The 17,763-nt window shown below is 53.2% G+C and overlaps 1 long non-coding RNA gene across 1 annotated transcript in view; it reads right to left on the minus strand.

The window, feature by feature from the left end:
- LOC135321558 (uncharacterized) overlaps positions 1–17,763 on the minus strand; it is a 941,446-nt gene that overhangs the window by 332,093 nt on the left and 591,590 nt on the right. The gene's annotated exons all lie outside the window — the stretch shown is intronic.

Consider the following 17,763-nt stretch of genomic DNA (forward strand, 5'->3'; position numbering starts at 1 on the left):
GTAAAAGTATTTTATCGCCAAACTTTACTGAGCACCCCAGGATGCAGGGAGGCCCAGGGCTGAAGGAGAGCATGCAGCGTAGCTGCCAATTGGGCACAAAGTGCAGGGGAGGGTACAAGGTGCCGACGAATGCTGCGTTGGGATTCAGGCTATTGTCGGTGTTGGCGCTTTTGTCTGTCATTCAACCAAGCCCTCCCTTCTGTCCTGCAGGTAACCCCATGGGACGGAGGGCCCCAAATTTCCGAGGACCAGCCTGCGTGGCCTGCCCCGGTTGCGGCCCATCGTCGCCAAACTGGGCACCTGCCCCTGGTCCCACTTGGTGCCCTGTGCAACCTTGCCACCCACCGCCAGCTGCTCCGCTCGGTAAGAGGAAAGCATAGTCCTCTGTTTCTTCCTTGAGTCACTGCAGAAGAAGGGCAGATCGCTCTCCGGGGATTCCCCGTGCACGGGCGGCCGTGACTGGGCTCACGGCCGTGTACCTCTGGTCCCTTAGCAGACGCACTTGATGGACCGCGTCTTCCCAGTCCTGACCTGGGGAGGGAGGTGTCTGTTGTAGAGGGAAAGAGGGTCCTCTGACGGAGGGCAGACGTGTCGGTTCTGCACACGGGCCTTCAACAGACACCACGATCCAGGCTCCCTGGAGGACAAGCCCGCCCCTGTCACTGTCTGCAGGGAGAGGAGCCCTGAAATTCCAAAGCCGATGATCGGTTATGGAAGAAACACCCGAACCCGGGGCCTGTGGTCTCTTCAGTCAAGGGTCCTGAGACCTGTCTCCCACTCGGTCTGATGTGAGACTTAGTGTGATACGGGGAATAAGGCCTCAAAGATCTTTTGCGCTTCAGCAAACTAACATGTTTTGTAAGGCAGTGAACCGTGAAAGAGTGTTTTGTAGTTTATTTTATCTATGCCGAGAAGCAAGTTTACTCGGGGAAGGACATAGGTTAGTGGTAAATAGAATGCTTGCTTAGCATGCCGAATTCCATGTGCTCATTCCCGGTACCTCCATTTAAAAACAGAAGAAAAGAAAAAAAAAAAACAAGAGCAAACTTCAAATGTTAGAAATACATAGTGCGCAAACCCAACTTCCATATCCATTCTTTTTACGTGTTTTCCTCTTACTACTTGGTTTGAAATATATCCCAACCGTGACTTAAGCATGTTTTTTCAGAAAATGCTCTAACTCTTTGAAAGTCTTTTCTGCCACTTTTGTTTTGAGACATTCACGAACGGAGATATACGCACATGGTGGTTTTAATATACATTCATGAATATTCTCATTAATGTACCTGTAACTACATTTTACAGATGGTGTGTCAGTGCACCACTTTACAGAAGAGAGAGGAAGAGAAACTTCCTGGGATGAGGTACAGTCTCTTGTTGTTAATATCCTTGTGTGACTATATAAGTACCAGGGGATTCTGAGACATAAACCGGGGGTTGGTGTGAGTGTGCATTTTCACGTTTGCATCTGCTGATGAGAATTTTTGACTTATGCTTTTAACTTACAGTTTAGGATGTGATTCTGTGCTTAATGCCGTAGGACTGGATAATGCACTTGTGTTCATTTTCCAGACTCACCTATTGAAACCAGTGTCTGTGTGGGCATTCTTCTTTTCAGGGTCTTTCCCTTACAGTTTATAAGAGGATATTGAAAAGAAATTCATCCCTGGGAAAGTTAGGTGTATCTTGGAGTTGGTTCTTGTTTTAGCAGTCCTCACTTGAAATTAATTAAGTGATGTTTCATTTTCAAGGCAGCATGTTTTGTCTTCCCATTCCACCGCCAGAAACAGTGGTCTAGTTCCCTTAATGCCTTACGATGTTTCCCACCTGATACTTTTACTCAGGCTGCCCTTCCACAAAGCACCTCCACATCCCCCCTCTGCGCTGGATTTCTCTTTTACGAAACAGTGCGGTCTTCCCAGCATTCCCTGAGCTATCCACGTGCAGCGGACTCTCCTGTCCTTTGTGGCGTTACTGTACCCGTTCACCTCAGTTGTAGAGCTGTTGAAACTTTTCTGTGCTGATATGTTTTCATGGATCCTGTGCCTCTGGCAGAACAGAGAGGAGAATCTGCCTTTTACTTGTAACGCCAGCTTCTCCCAGGATAGGTCTTATGTTCTGATAGCTTCGGTAAATAACTGTTATCTACCTGACTGATTAAGCGAATGCACATGATCTGAAGTTCGGTTCCTGATTTATCTTGTTTTGTGTTCTTAGTAAGGGGCGACTAAGCCCGAAATTACAAAACCGGAGTATGCTACTGGGACTGTAGAACTGGCTCCGCAGGAGCTGATGGATCATATAACACTGAGCTTTGTTGGTGGAGCACACGGAGCTTATTATACACTGGGTAAGTTAGTGAACGTGGCTGGCATTCCTTGTCCTCTGTGCCTAGAAACATGTGTGCTCTGGGGGGAAGGGTATATGTAGCTCAGCAGTAGAGAGAATGCGGGCTTTGCATGCAGGAGTTCCTGGGGTCAGTATCCAGTTCCTCCAAGAAACGAGTGTGATACCGGGAAGGAAGGAAGGAAGGAAGGCGCAAAGATTTTGTTTCGCTTCAGCAGTGTCTTCGCAGGAAAGCATAATCCTCCATCCTTTTCTGTGGTTTTTAGCTGACGCGGGACCTGGAACGGCTCCGGTGTGGCCCGGCAGCGCCCGCCCACATGCGGCGGCCCCGGAGGCCCAGGTAAGTGGGGTGGTCATGCTCTGTTGGACCTCGTCTTGGGAAAGGTGATCTTCCCGTTCTCCCGGCAGCCGTTCCTGGCCTCGTCTGCAGACTGTGTGTCCTGTGACGGGTCTGGCGTGGCGTGTCGCTGCCTTTTTCAGACTCAAAACTCTTGCCCAGGAGCCAGTGGGCTGCTTCTCCCGGGAGGCCGTAAACTTGGCTGGTGCCTGCAGGAGCCATGAGGGAGTGCTTAGGAGCCGGGGCCCGCAGACGTTGACTGTGGGTTTCTCGAAACAGCGTGAGGAGGGTGAGCCCTCACTCCACACTGACTTCTCCTGGCTTGGCTGACTCCTTCATGACCTCCTGCACCTGAGGTTGCTCCTGGGTCTCTGAGACAGATTTCTGTGTCGTCGTTCTTTTGACTGGTTTCCCGGCTCAGGCCAGGTGATTCTCCTTTTTAGAATGTCCATTCAGAACCTGGTAACTGGAAAAGGGGCAAAGCCCTCCCTCCAGCTTTGTACGGTGTGCTTTGTGCAACTTTGAGTCTTCCTGGGTGTGGTAAACGTCACAGCCGGTCACTGTCTTTTTTCGGGAGGTAAGTGTGTCTTGGCCGCTGCCTCCAGTTGTACTCTGGGCAAAAAAGCCTGGCTCTCGGAGATGGTGCGTTTGTAGTTGGGAATAGAGGCTGGAAGGGAAAGAGCCCGCCATGTAAATGCCTCCTTCCCTGCGGGGGAATTCCGATGCTCACCAGATTGCGTATATTGTGTTTGTCCACCACCCTGCGCCGGGTCGTGCCTGCCCTGGAAGCTGTCACAGCTGCTCGTCAGTCTCATGGCACACCGTGGGGTTTTGCGCTCGACCTGGTACAGTGCCTTTGGTGTCAGGTGTGGGGTTGAGACTCCCCACGTCACTCTCCCGTAGCATGCAGTTAGGGTGCGTTCTGTAGCGAACGTAATATCCAGAAGTCCCTGAGGATAGGGATGATTGTAGCGGAGCCTGAGTCCCATCTGAGGACAGCCTTGTCCCCTAAGGAGACCTTGGCCAGCTCCGCCACAGGACTCCGGGATGCCCAGCTCCCCAGGGCTCTTTGGGCCCAGGGGCAGCCCCTGCGGGGCGGAGGAGGGCCCTTTGTGAGGAGGGGGCTGAAAGGGCCAGGCAGGGTCCTGCAGGCAGAGCCCTGCTGGCAGAGCGGTGACCCTGGTGCGGCTCTGCTCGCTCGTGTGGAGAATGAGCTCTTCACTTCCGTCCCATCTCTGTGTTCCTGGTCCGAGCCGGGCAAGCTTGCGTGAAGCTGGGGAAGGTGGCGGGGAGGGCCGTCCAGCCCAGAGCGGCTGGCTGTTGGGAAGGCGCTAGTTTGCCCGTGTGCTGGAAGCTCTGTGTGCAGCCTCTCGTGCAGTAGGACAGTTGGCTTCCTCCAATTGGAGACAGCGGCGGCGGCGACGTGTGGCGTCAGGGTCGTATCCCCGTGTCCCCCTTTGCGGCCCAGGCTGCAGGCAGGCCCCAGAGGCCTGGGCGGAGCGTGTGGCACTGTGATGCTCTCTGGGCACCTGGTGGAGGGGAGGGTGCCCGGTGCCGACGGCTGCTGCTTTGGGTTTCTGTTCTTGTCGGTGTTGGCGATTTTGTCTGTCATCCAACACAGCCCTCCCTTCTGTCCTGCAGGTCACCCCGTGTGCCCGAGTTCCCCAAACTTTCCGAGGACCAGCCTGCGTTGCCTGCCCCGTGTGCGGCCCGTCGTCGCCCAGCACGGCACCTGTACCTGGTCCCCCTCGGTGCCCTGTGCAACCTTGCCCCCCACCGCCAGAAGCTCCGCTCGGTAAGAATAAATCATAGTCCTCTGTTTCTTCCTTGACTCACTGCAGAAGAAGGGCAGATCGCTCTCCGGGGATTCCCCATGCACGGGCGGCCGTGACTGGGCTCACGGCCGTGAAACTCTGGTCCCTTAGCAGACGCACTTGATGGACCGCGTCTTCCCCGTCCTGACCTGGGGAGGGAGGTGTCTGTTGTAGAGGGAAAGAGGGTCCTATAACGGAGGGCAGAAGTGTCGGTTCTGCACACGGGCCTTCAACAGACACCACGTTCCGGGCTCCCTGGAAGACAAGCCCGCCCCTGTTTCTGTCTGCAGCTAGGGGAGCCCTGACCTTCCACAGCCGATGATCGGTTATGGAAGAATCACCCGAACCCGGGGCCTGTGGTCTCTTCAGTCAAGGGTCCTGAGACCTGTCTCCCAATCGGTCTGATGTGAGACTTAGTGGGATACGGGGAAGAAGGCCTCAAAGATCTTTTGCACTTCAGCAAACTAACATGTTTTGTAAGGCAGTGAACCGTGAAAGAGTGTTTTGTATTTTGTTTTATCTATGCCGGGAAGCTAGTTGACTCGGGGAAGGACATAGGTTAGTGGTAAATAGAATGCTTGCTTAGCATGCCGAATTCCGTGTGCTCATTCCCGGTACCTCCATTTAAAAACAGAAGAAAAAAAAAACAAAAACAAGAGCAATCTTCAAATGTTTGAAATACATAGTGCGCAAACCCAACTTCCATATCCATTCTTTTTACGTGTTTTCCTCTTACTACTTGGTTTGAAATATATCCCAACAATGACTTAAGAATTTTTTTTCAGAAAATGCTCTAACTCTTTGAAAGTCTTTTCTGCCACTTTTGTTTTGACACATCCACGAACGGATATAGACGCACATGGTGGTTTTAATATACATTCGTGAATATTCTCATTAATGTACCTGTAACTACATTTTACAGATGGTGTGTCAGTGCGCCACTTTACAGAAGAGAGAGGAAGAGAATCTTCCTGGGATGAGTTACATTCTCTTGTTGTTAATGTCCTTGTGTGTCTATATGTACCAGGGGATTCTGAGACATAAACCGGGGGTTGGTGTGAGTGTGCATTTTCACCTTTGCATCTGCTGATGAGAATTTTTGACTCTTGCTTTTAACTTACATTTTAGGATGTGATTCTGTGCTTAATGCCGTAGGACTGGATAATGCACTTGTGTTCAATTTCCAGACTCACCTAGTGAAACCAGTGTCTGTGTGGGCATTTATTTTTCAGGGTCTTTCCCTTACAGTTTATTAGAGGATATTGAAAAGAAATTCATCCCTGGGAAAGATAGGTGTATCTTGGAGTTGGTTCTTGTTATAACCGTCCTCACTTGAACTTAACTAAGTGATGTTTCATTTTCAAGGCAGCATGATTTGTCTTCCCATTCCACCGCCAGTAACAGTGGTCTAGTTTCCTAAATGCCTTACGCTGTTTCCCACCTGCTCCTTTTACTCAGGCTGCCCTTCCACAAAGCCCCTCCACATAACCCCTCTGTGCTAGATCTCTCTTTTATGAAACAGTGCGGTCTTCCCAGCATTCCCTGAGCTATCCACGTGCAGCGGACTCTCCTGTCCTTTGTGGCGTTACTGTACCCGTTCACCTCAGTTGTAGAGCTGTTGAAACTTTTCTGTGCTGATTTGTTTTCATGGATCCTGTGCCTCTGGCAGAACAGAGAGAAGAATCTGCCTTTTACTTGTAACGCCAGCTTCTCCCAGGATAGGGCTTATGTTCTGATAGCTTCGGTAAATAACTGTTGTCTACCTGACTGACTAAGCGTATGCACATGATCTGAAGTTCGGTTCCAGATTTATCTTGATTTGTGTTCCTAGGAAGGGACGAATAAGCCCGAAATTACAAAACCGGAGTATGCTACTGGGACTGTAGAAGTGGCTCTGCAGGAGCTGACGGATCATAAAACACTGATCTCTGTTGGTGGAGCACACGGAGCTTATTATACACTGGGTAAGTTAGTGAACTTGGCTGGCATATCTTGTCCTATGTGCCTTGAAACTAGTGTGCTCTGGGGGGAAGGGTATATGTAGCTCAGCAGTAGAGAGAATGTGGGCTTAGCATGCAGGAGTTCCTGGGGTCAGTATCCAGTTCCTCCAAGAAACGAGTGTGATACGGGGAAGGAAGGAAGGAAGGAAGGCGCAAAGGTTTTGTTCGCTTCAGCAGTGTCTTCGAAGGAAAGCTTAATCCTCCATCCTTTTCTGTGGTTTTTAGCCGACGCGGGACCTGGCGCGGCTCCGGTGTGGCCCGGCAGCGCCCGCCCATCTGCGGCGGCCCCGGAGGCCCAGGTAAGTGGGGTGGTCATGATCTTTTGGACATCGTCCTGGGAAAGGTGATCTTCCCGTTCTCCCGGCAGCCGTTCCTGGCCTCGTCTGCAGACTTTGTGTCCTGTGACGGGTCTGGCGTGGCGTGTCGCTGCCTTTTTCAGACTCAAAATTCTTGCCCAGGAGCCAGTGGGCTGCCTTTCCCGGGAGCCCGTCGCCTTGGCTGGTGCCTGCAGGAGCCATGAGGGAGTGCTTAGGAGCCGGGGCCCGCAGACGTTGACTGTGGGTTTCTCGAAACAGCGTGAGGAGGGTGAGCCCTCACTCCACACTGACTTCTCCTGGCTCGGCTGACTCCTTCCTGACATCCTGCACCTGGGGTTGCTCCTGGGTCACTGAGACGGATTTCTGTGTCGTCGTTCTTTTGACTGGTTTCCCGGCTCAGGCCAGGTGATTCTCCTGTTTAGAATGTCCATTCAGATCCTGGTAACTGGAAAAGGGGCAAAGCCCTCCCTCCAGCTTTGTACGGTGTGCTTTGTGCAACTTTGAGTCTTCCTGGTTGTGGTAAAAGTCACAGCTCGTCACTGTCTTTCTCGGTAGGTAAGTGTGTCTTGGCCGCTGCCTCCAGTTGTACTCTGGGCAGAAAAGCCTAGCTCTCGGAGATGGTGCATTTGTAGTAGGGAATAGAGCCTGGAAGGGAAAGAGCACGCCGTGAAAATGCCTTCTTCCCTGCGGGGGAATTCCGATGCGCACCAGGGTGCGTACGTTGTGTTTGTCCCCCACCCTGCGCCGGGTCGGGCCTGCCCTGGAAGCTGTCAGAGCTGCTGGTCGGTCTCATGGCACACCGTGGTGTTTTGCGCACGAACTGGTATAGTCCCTTTGGTGTCAGGTGTGGGGTCAAACTCCCCACGTCACTCTCCCGTAGCACGCAGGTAGGGTGCGTTCCGTAGCGAACGTAAAATCCAGACGTCCCTGAGTATAGGGATGATTGTAGCAGAGCCTGAGTCCCTTCTGAGGACAGCCTTGTCCCCTCAGGAGCCCTTGGCCAGCTCCGCCGCAGGACTCCGGGATGCCCAGCTCCCCAGTGCTGTTTGGGCCCAGGGGCAGCCACTGCGGGGCGGAGGAGGGCCCTTTGTGAGGAGGGGGCCGAGATGGCCTGGCAGGGTCCTGCAGGCAGAGCCCTGCAGGCAGAGCGGTGACCCTGGTGCGGCTCTGCTTTCTCGTGTGGAAAATGAGCTCTTCACATCTTTCCCGTCTCCGTGTTACTGGTCCGCGACGGGCAAGCTTCCGTGGAGCTGGGTAAGGTGGCGTGGAGGGCCGTCCCGCCCAGAGAGGCTGGCTGTTGGGAAGGCGCTAGTTTGCCCGTGTGCTGGAAGCTCTCTGTGCAGCCTCTCGGGCAGGAGGACCCTTGGCTTCCTCCACTTAGAGACAGCGGCAGCGGCGACGTGCGGCGTCACGGTCGTTTCCCCGTGTCCCCCTGTGCGGCCCAGGCTGCAGGCAGGCCCCAGAGGGCTGGGCGGAGCGTGTGGCACCCTGCTGCTCTCTGGGCACCCGGTGGAGGTGAGGGTGCCCTGTGCCGACGGCTGCTGCCTTGCGGTTCGTCTCTTGTCGGTGTTGGTGCTTTTGTCTGTCACCCAACCCAGCCCTCCCTTCTGTCCTGCAGGTCACCCCGTGGGCCGGAGGGCCCAAACCTTTCCGAGGACCAGCCTGCGTGGCCTGCCCCGGGTGCGGCCCGTCGTCGCCCAGCTGGGCACCTGCACCTGGTCCCCCTTGGTGCCCTGTGCATACTCGCCCCCCAACTCCAGCTGCTCCGCTCGGTAAGAGGAAAGCATAGTCCTCTGTTTCTTCCTTGAGTCACTGCAGAAGAAGGGCAGATCGCTCTCCGGGGCTTCCCCGTGCACGGGCGGCCGTGACTGTGCTCACGGCCGTGTCCCTCTGGTCCCGTAGCAGACGCACTTGATGGACCGCGTCTTCCCCGTCCTGCCCTGGGGAGGGAGGTGTCTGTTGTAGAGGGAAAGACGGTCCTCTGATGGAGGGCAGACGTGTCGGTTCTGTACACGGGCCTTAAAACGGACACCACGTTCCGGGCTCCCTGGAGGACAAGCCCACCCCTGTCACTGTCTGCAGCGAGTGGAGCCCTGACCTTCCACAGCCGATGATCGGTTATGGAAAAAATACCCGAACCCGGGGCCTGTGGTCTCTTCAGTCAAGGGTCCTGAGACCTGTCTCCCACTCGGTCTGATGTGAGACTTAGTGTGATACGGGGAACAATGCCTCAAAGGTCTTTTGCGCTTCAGCAAACTAACATGTTTTGTAAGGCAGTGAACCGTGAAAGAGTGTATTGTATTTTATTTTATCTATGCCGAGAAGCTAGTTGACACGGGGAAGGACATAGGTTAGTGGTAAATAGAATGCTTGCTTAGCATGCCGAATTCCATGTGCTCATTCCCGGTACCTCCAATTAAAAACAGAAGAAAAGATAAAACAAAAACAAGAGCAAACTTCAAATGTTAGAAATACATAGTGCGCAAACCCAACTTCCATATCCATTCTTTTTACGTGTTTTCCTCTTACTACTTGGATTGAAATATATCCCAAACGTGACTTAAGCATTTATTTTCAGAAAATGCTCTAAATCTTTGAAAGTCTTTTCTGCCACTTTTGTTTTGACACATCCACTAACGGAGATAGACGCACATGGTGGTTTAAATATACATTTGTGAATATTCTCATTAATGTACCTGTAACTACATTTTACAGATGGTGTGTCAGTGCGCCACTTTACAGAAGAGAGAGGAAGAGAATCTTCCTGGGATGAGGTACAGTCTCTTGTTGTTAATGTCCTTGTGTGACTATATAAGTACCAGGGGATTCTGAGACATAAACCGGGGGTTGGTGTGAGTGTGCTTTTTCACGTTTGCATCTGCTGATGAGAATTTTTGACTTATGCTTTTAACTTATATTTTAGGATGTGATTCTGTGCTTAATGCCGTAGGACTGGATAATGCACTTGTGTTCATTTTCCAGACTCACCTAGTGAAACCAGTGTCTGTGTGGGCATTCTTTTTTTCAGGGTCTTTCCCTTACAGTTTATTAGAGGATATTGAAAAGAAATTCATCCCTGGGAAAGTTAGGTGTATCTTGGAGTTGGTTCTTGTTTTAGCCGTCCTCACTTGAAATTAATTAAGTGATGCTTCATTTTAAAGGCAACATGTTTTGTCTTCCCATTCCACCGCCAGTAACAGTGGTCTAGTTCCCTTAATGCCTTACGCTGTTTCACACCTGCTCCTTTTATTCAGGCTGCCCTTCCCCAAAGCCCCTCCACATCCCCCCTCTGCGCTGGATGTCTCTTTTACGAAACAATGCGGTCTTCCAAGCATTCCCTGAGCTATCCACGTGCAGCGGACACTCCTGTCCTTTGTGGCGTTACTGAACCAGTTCACCTCAGTTGTAGAGCTGTTGAAACTTTTCTGTGCTGATTTGTTTTCATGGATCCTGTGCCTCTGGCAGAACAGAGAGGAGAATCTGCCTTTTACTTGTACCGCCAGCTTCTCCCAGGCTAGGGCTTATGTTTTGATAGCTTATAAATAACTGTTGTCTACCTGACTGACTAAGCGTATGCACATGTTCTGAAGTTCGGTTCCTGATTTATCTTGTTTTGTGTTCCTAGGAAGGGGCGACTAAGCCCGAAATTACAAAACCGGAGAATGCTACTGGGACTGTAGAATTAGCTCTAAAGGAGCTGACGGATCACAAAACACTGAGCTCTGTTGGTGGAGCACACGGAGCTTATTATACACTGGGTATGTTAGTGAACGTGGCTGGCATTTCTTGTCCTATGTGCCTTGAAACTAGTGTGCTCTGGGGGGAATGGTATATGTAGCTTAGCAGTAGAGAGAATCTGGGCTTAGCATGCAGGAGTTCCTGGGGTCAGTATCCAGTTCCTCCAAGAAACGAGTGTGATACGGGGAAGGAAGGAAGGAAGGAATGCGCAAAGGTGTTGTTTCGCTTCAGCAGTGTCTTCGCAGGAAAGCTTAATCCTCCATTCTTTTCTGTGGTTTTTAGCCGACGCGGGACCTGGCGCGGCTCCGGTGTGGCCCGGCAGCGCCCGCCCACCTGCGGCGGCCCCGGAGGCCCAGGTAAGTGGGGTGGTCATGATCTTTAGGACCTCGTCCTGGGAAAGGTGATCTTCCCGTTCTCCCGGCAGCCGTTCCTGGCCTCGTTTGCAGACTTTGTGTCCTGTGAAGGGTCTGGCGTGGCGTGTCGCTGCCTTTTTCAGACTCAAAATTCTTGCCCAGGAGCCAGTGGGCTGCTTTTCCCGGGAGCCCGTCGCCTTGGCTGGTGCCTGCAGGAGCCATTAGGGAGTGCTTAGGAGCCGGGGCCCGCAGACGTTGACTGTGGGTTTCTCGAAACAGCGTGAGGAGCGTGAGCCCTCGATCCACACTGACTTCTCCTGGCTCGGCTGACTCCTTCCTGACCTCCTGCACCTGGGGTTGCTCCTGGGTCACTGAGACGGATTTCTGTGTCGTCGTTCTTTTGACTGGTTTCCCGGCTCAGGCCAGGTGATTCTCCTGTTTTGAATATCCATTCAGATCCTGGTAACTGGAAAAGGGGCAAAGCCCTCCCTCCAGCTTTGTACGGTGTGCTTTGTGCATCTTTGAGTCTTCCTGGTTGTGGTAAAAGTCACAGCCCGTCACTGTCTTTCTCGGTAGGTAAGTGTGTCTTGGCCGCTGCCTCCAGTTGTACTCTGGGCAGAAAATCCTGGCTCTCTGAGATGGTGCATTTGTAGTAGGGAATAGAGCCTGGAAGGGAAAGAGCCCGCCGTGAAAATGCCTCCTTCCCTTCGGGGGAATTCCGATGCGCACCAGAGTGCGTACATTGTGTTTGTCCCCCACCCTGCGCCGGGTCGGGCCTGCCCTGGAAGCTGTCAGAGCTGCTCGTCGGTCTCATGGCACACCGTGAGATTTTGCGCACGAGCTGGTACAATCCCTTTGGTGTCACGTGTGGGGTTGAGACTCCCCACGTCACTCTCCCATAGCACGCAGTTAGGGGGCGTTCCATAGCGAACGTAAAATCCAGACGTCCCTGAGGATAGGGATGATTGTAGCGGAGCCTGAGTCCCTTCTGAGGACAGCCTTGTCCCCTCAGGAACCCTTGGCCAGCTCCGCTGCAGGACTCCGAGATGCCCAGCTCCCCAGGGCTCTTTGCACCAAGGGGCAGCCCCTGCGGGGCTGAGGAGGGCCCTTTGTGAGGAGGGGGCCGAGAGGGCCTGGCAGGGTCCTGCAGGCAGAGCCCTGCAGGCAGAGCGGTGACCCTGGTGCGGCTCTGCTCGCTCGTGTGGAGAATGAGCTCTTCACGTCCGTCCCGTCTCCGTGTTCCTGGTCCTCGCCGGGCAAGCTTGCGTGGAGCTGGGTAAGGTGGCGGGGAGGGCCGTCCCGCCCAGTGTGGCTGGGTGTTGGGAAGGCGCTAGTTTGCCCGTGTGCTGGAAGCTCTGTGTGCAGCCTCTCGTGCAGGAGGACAGTTGGCTTCCTCCAATTGGAGACAGCGGCAGCGGCGACGTGCGGCGTCAGGGTCATATCCCCGTGTCCCCCTTTGCGGCCCAGGCTGCAGGCAGGCCCCAGAAGGCTGGGCGGAGCGTGTGGCACTGTGATGCTCTCTGGGCACCTGGTGGAGGGGAGGGTGCCCGGTGCCGACGGCTGCTGCTTTGGGTTTCGGTTCTTCTCGGTGTTGGCGATTTTGTCTGTCATCCAACCCAGCCCTCCCTTCTGTCCTGCAGGTCCCCCCGTGTGCCCGAGTGCCCCAACATTTCCGAGGACCAGCCTGCGTTACCTGCCTCGTGTGCGGCCCGTCGTCGCCCAGCTCGCCACCTACACCTTGTCAACATTGGTGCCCTGTGCAAACTTGCCCCCACCGCCAGCAGCTCCGCTCGGTATGAGGAAACCATAGTCCTTTGTTTCTTCCTTGACTCACTGCAGAAGAAGGGCAGATCGCTCTCCGGGGATTCCCCGTGCACGGGCGGCCGTGACTGGGCTCACGGCCGTGAACCTCTGGTCCCTTAGCAGACGCACTTGATTTACCGCGTCTTCCCCGTCCTGCCCTGGGGAGGGAGGTGTCTGTTGTAGAGGGAAAGAGGGTCCTCTGACGGAGGGCAGACATGTTGGTTCTGCACACGGGCCTTCAACAGACACCACGTTCCGGGCTCCCTGGAGGACAAGCCCGCCCCTGTCTCTGTCTGCAGCTAGGGGAGCCCTGAACTTCCACAGCCGATGATCGGTTATGGAAGAAACACCCGGACCCGGGGCCTGTGGTCTCTTCAGTCAAGGGTCCTGAGACCTGTCTCCCACTCGGTCTGATGTGAGACTTATTGGGATACGGGGAAGAAGGCCTCAAATTTCTTTTGCACTTCAGAAAACTAACATGTTTTGTAAGGCAGTGAACCGTGAAAGAGTGTTTTGTATTTTATTTTATCTATGCCGGGAAGCTAGTTGACTCGGGTAGGACACAGGTTAGTGGTAAAAAGAATGCTTGCTTAGCATGCCGAATTCCGTGTGCTCATTCCCGGTACCTCCACTTAAAAACAGAAGAAAAAAAAAACAAAAACAAGAGCAAACTTCAAATGTTTGAAATACATAGTGCGCAAACCCAACATCCATATCCATTCTTTTTACGTGTTTTCCTCTTACTACTTGGTTTGAAATATATCCCAACAATGACTTAAGAATTTTTTTTCAGAAAATGCTCTAACTCTTTGAAAGAATTTTCTGCCACTTTTGTTTTGACACATCCACGAACGGATATAGACGCACATGGTGGTTTTAATATACATTCGTAAATATTCTCATTAATGTACCTGTAACTACATTTTACAGATGGTGTGTCAGTGCGCCACTTTACAGAAGAGAGAGGAAGAGAATCTTCCTGGGATGAGGTACATTCTCTTGTTGTTAATGTCCTTGTGTGTCTATATAAGTACCAGGGGATTCTGAGACATAAACCGGGGGTTGGTGTGAGTGTGCATTTTCACCTTTGCATCTGCTGATGAGAATTTTTGACTCTTGCTTTTAACTTACAGTTTAGGATGTGATTCTGTGCTTAATGCCGTAGGACTGGATAATGCACTTGTGTTCAATTTCCAGACTCACCTAGTGAAACCAGTGTCTGTGTGGGCATTTATTTTTCAGGGTCTTTCCCTTACAGTTTATTAGAGGATATTGAAAAGAAATTCATCCCTGGGAAAGATAGGTGTATCTTGGAGTTGGTTCTTGTTATAACCGTCCTCACTTGAACTTAACTAAGTGATGTTTCATTTTCAAGGCAGCATGATTTGTCTTCCCATTCCACCGCCAGTAACAGTGGTCTAGTTTCCTAAATGCCTAACGCTGTTTCCCACCTGCTCCTTTTACTCAGGCTGCCCTTCCACAAAGCCCCTCCACATAAACCCTCTGCGCTGGATCTCTCTTTTATGAAACATTGCGGTCTTCCCAGCATTCCCTGAGCTATCCACGTGCAGCGGACTCTCCTGTCCTTTGTGGCGTTACTGTACCCGTTCACCTCAGTTGTAGAGCTGTTGAAACTTTTCTGTGCTGATTTGTTTTCATGGATCCTGTGCCTCTGGCAGAACAGAGAGGAGAATCTGCCTTTTACTTGTACCGCCAGCTTCTCCCAGGATAGGGCTTATGTTCTGATAGCTTCGGTAAATAACTGTTGTCTACCTGACTGACTAAGCGTATGCACATGATCTGAAGTTCGGTTCCTGATTTATCTTGTTTTGTGTTCCTAGGAAGGGGCGACTAAGCCCGAAATTACAAAACCGGAGTATGCTACTGGGACTGTAGAAGTGGCCCTGCAGGAGCTGACGGATCATAAAACACTGAGCTCTGTTGGTGGAGCACACGGAGCTTATTATACACTGGGTATGTTAGTGAACTTGGCTGGCATTCCTTGTCCTATGTGCCTTGAAATTAGTGTGCTCTGGGGGGAAGGGTATATGTAGCTCAGCAGTAGAGAGAATGTGGGCTTAGCATGCAGGAGTTCCTGGGGCCAGTATCCAGTTCCTCCAAGAAACGAGTGTGATACGGGGAAGGAAGGAAGGAAGGAAGGCGCAAAGGTGCTGTTTCGCTTCAGCAGTGTCTTCGCAGGAAAGCTTAATCCTCCATCCTTTTCTGTGGTTTTTAGCTGACGCGGGACCTGGCGCGGCTCCGGTGTGGCCCGGCAGCGCCCGCCCACCTGTGGCGGCCCCGGAGGCCCAGGTAAGTGGGGTGGTCATGATCTTTTGGACCTCGTCCTGGGAAAGGTGATCTTCCCGTTCTCCCGGCAGCCGTTCCTGGCCTCGTCTGCAGACTTTGTGTCCTGTGACGGGTCTGGCGTGGCGTGTCGCTGCCTTTTTCAGACTCAAAATTCTTGCCCAGGAGCCAGTGGGCTGCTTTTCCCGGGAGCCCGTCGCCTTGGCTGGTGCCTGCAGGAGCCATTAGGGAGTGCTTAGGAGCCGGGGCCCGCAGACGTTGACTGTGTGTTTCTCGAAACAGCGTGAGGAGGGTGAGCCCTCGCTCCACACTGACTTCTCCTGGCTCGGCTGACTCCTTCCTGACCTCCTGCACCTGGGGTTGCTCCTGGGTCACTGAGACGGATTTCTGTGTCGTCGTTCTTTTGACTGGTTTCCCGGCTCAGGCCAGGTAATTCTCCTGTTTAGAATGTCCATTCAGATCCTGGTAACTGGAAAAGGGGCAAAGCCCTCCCTCCAGCTTTGTACGGTGTGCTTTGTGCAACTTTGAGTCTTCCTGGTTGTGGTAAAAGTCACAGCCCGTCACTGTCTTTCTCGGTAGGTAAGTGTGTCTTGGCCGCTGCCTCCAGTTGTACTCTGGGCAGAAAAGCTTGGCTCTCTGAGATGGTGCATTTGTAGTAGGGAATAGAGCCTGGAAGGGAAAGAGCCCGCCGTGAAAATGCCTCCTTCCCTTCGGGGGAATTCCGATGCGCACCAGAGTGCGTACATTGTGTTTGTCCCCCACCCTGCGCCGGGTCGGGCCTGCCCTGGAAGCTGTCAGAGCTGCTCGTCGGTCTCATGGCACATCGTGGGATTTTGCGCACGAGCTGGTACAATCCCTTTGGTGTCACGTGTGGGGTTGAGACTCCCCACGTCACTCTCCCGTAGCACGCAGTTAGGGGGCGTTCCATAGCGAACGTAAAATCCAGACGTCCCTGAGGATAGGGATGATTGTAGCGGAGCCTGAGTCCCTTCTGAGGACAGCCTTGTCCCCTCAGGAACCCTTGGCCAGCTCCGCTGCAGGACTCCGTGATGCCCAGCTCCCCAGGGCTCTTTGCGCACAGGGGCAGCCCCTGCGGGGCTGAGGAGGGCCCTTTGTAAGGAGGGGGCCGAGAGGGCCTGGCAGGGTCCTGCAGGCAGAGCCCTGCAGGCAGAGCGGTGACCCTGGTGCGGCTCTGCTGGCTCGTGTGGAGAATGAGCTCTTCACGTCCGTCCCGTCTCCGTGTTCCTGGTCCTCGCCGGGCAAGCTTGCGTGGAGCTGGGTAAGGTGGCGGGGAGGGCCGTCCCGCCCAGAGTGGCTGGGTGTTGGGAAGGAGCTAGTTTGCCCGTGTGCTGGAAGCTCTGTGTGCAGCCTCTCGTGCAGGAGGACAGTTGGCTTCCTCCAATTGGAGACAGCGGCAGCGGCGACGTGCGGCGTCAGGGTCGTATCCCCGTGTCCCCCTTTGCGGCCCAGGCTGCAGGCAGGCCCCAGAGGGCTGGGCGGAGCGTGTGGCACCCTGCTGCTCTCTGGGCACCCGGTGGAGTTGAGGGTGCCCGGTGCCGACGGCTGCTGCTTTGGGTTTCGTCTCTTGTCGGTGTTGGTGCTTTTGTCTGTCACCCAACCTAGCCCTCCCTTCTGTCCTGCAGTTCACACCGTGGGCGGGAGGGCCCCAACCTTTCCGAGGACCAGCCTTCGTGGCCTGCCCCGGGTGCGGCCCGTCGTCGCCCAGCTGGGCACCTGCACCTGGTCCCCTTTGGTGCCCTGTGCAACCTCGCCCCCCAACTCCAGCTGCTCCGCTCGGTAAGAGGAAAGCATAATCCTCTGTTTCTTCCTTGAGTCACTGCAGAAGAAGGGCAGATCGCTCTCCGGGGCTTCCCCGTGCACGGGCGGCCGTGTCTATGCTCACGGCCGTGTCCCTCTGGTCCCGTAGCAGACGCACTTGATGGACCGCGTCTTCCCCGTCCTGCCCTGGGGAGGGAGGTGTCTGTTGTAGAGGGAAAGACGGTCCTCTGATGGAGGGCAGACGTGTCGGTTCTGTACACGGGCCTTAAAACAGACACCACGTTCCGGGCTCCCTGGAGGACAAGCCCACCCCTGTCACAGTCTGCAGCGAGTGGAGCCCTGACCTTCCACAGCCGATGATCGGTTATGGAAGAAATACCCGAACCCGGGGCCTGTGGTCTCTTCAGTCAAGGGTCCTGAGACCTGTCTCCCACTCGGTCTGATGTGAGACTTAGTGTGATACGGGGAACAATGCCTCAAAGGTCTTTTGCGCTTCAGCAAACTAACATGTTTTGTAAGGCAGTGAACCGTGAAAGAGTGTATTGTATTTTATTTTATCTATGCCGAGAAGCTAGTTGACAGGGGGAATTACATAGGTTAGTGGTAAATAGAATGCTTGCTTAGCATGCCGAATTCCGTGTGCTCATTCCCGGTACCTCCATTTAAAAACAGAAGAAAAGGAAAAACAAAAACAAGAGCAAACTTCAAATGTTAGAAATACATAGTGCGCAAACCCAACTTCCATATCCATTCTTTTTACGTGTTTTCCTCTTACTACTTGGTTTGAAATATATCCCAACCGTGACTTAAGCATATTTTTTCAGAAAATGCTCTAAATCTTTGAAAGTCTTTTCTGCCACTTTTGTTTTGACACATCCACTAACGGAGATAGACGCACATGGTGGTTTAAATATAGAATCGTGAATATTCTCATTAATGTACCTGTAACTACATTTTACAGATGGTGTGTCA

Source organism: Camelus dromedarius, chromosome 6 (assembly GCF_036321535.1).
Source record: "Camelus dromedarius isolate mCamDro1 chromosome 6, mCamDro1.pat, whole genome shotgun sequence".
Lineage (NCBI taxonomy): Eukaryota > Metazoa > Chordata > Mammalia > Artiodactyla > Camelidae > Camelus > Camelus dromedarius.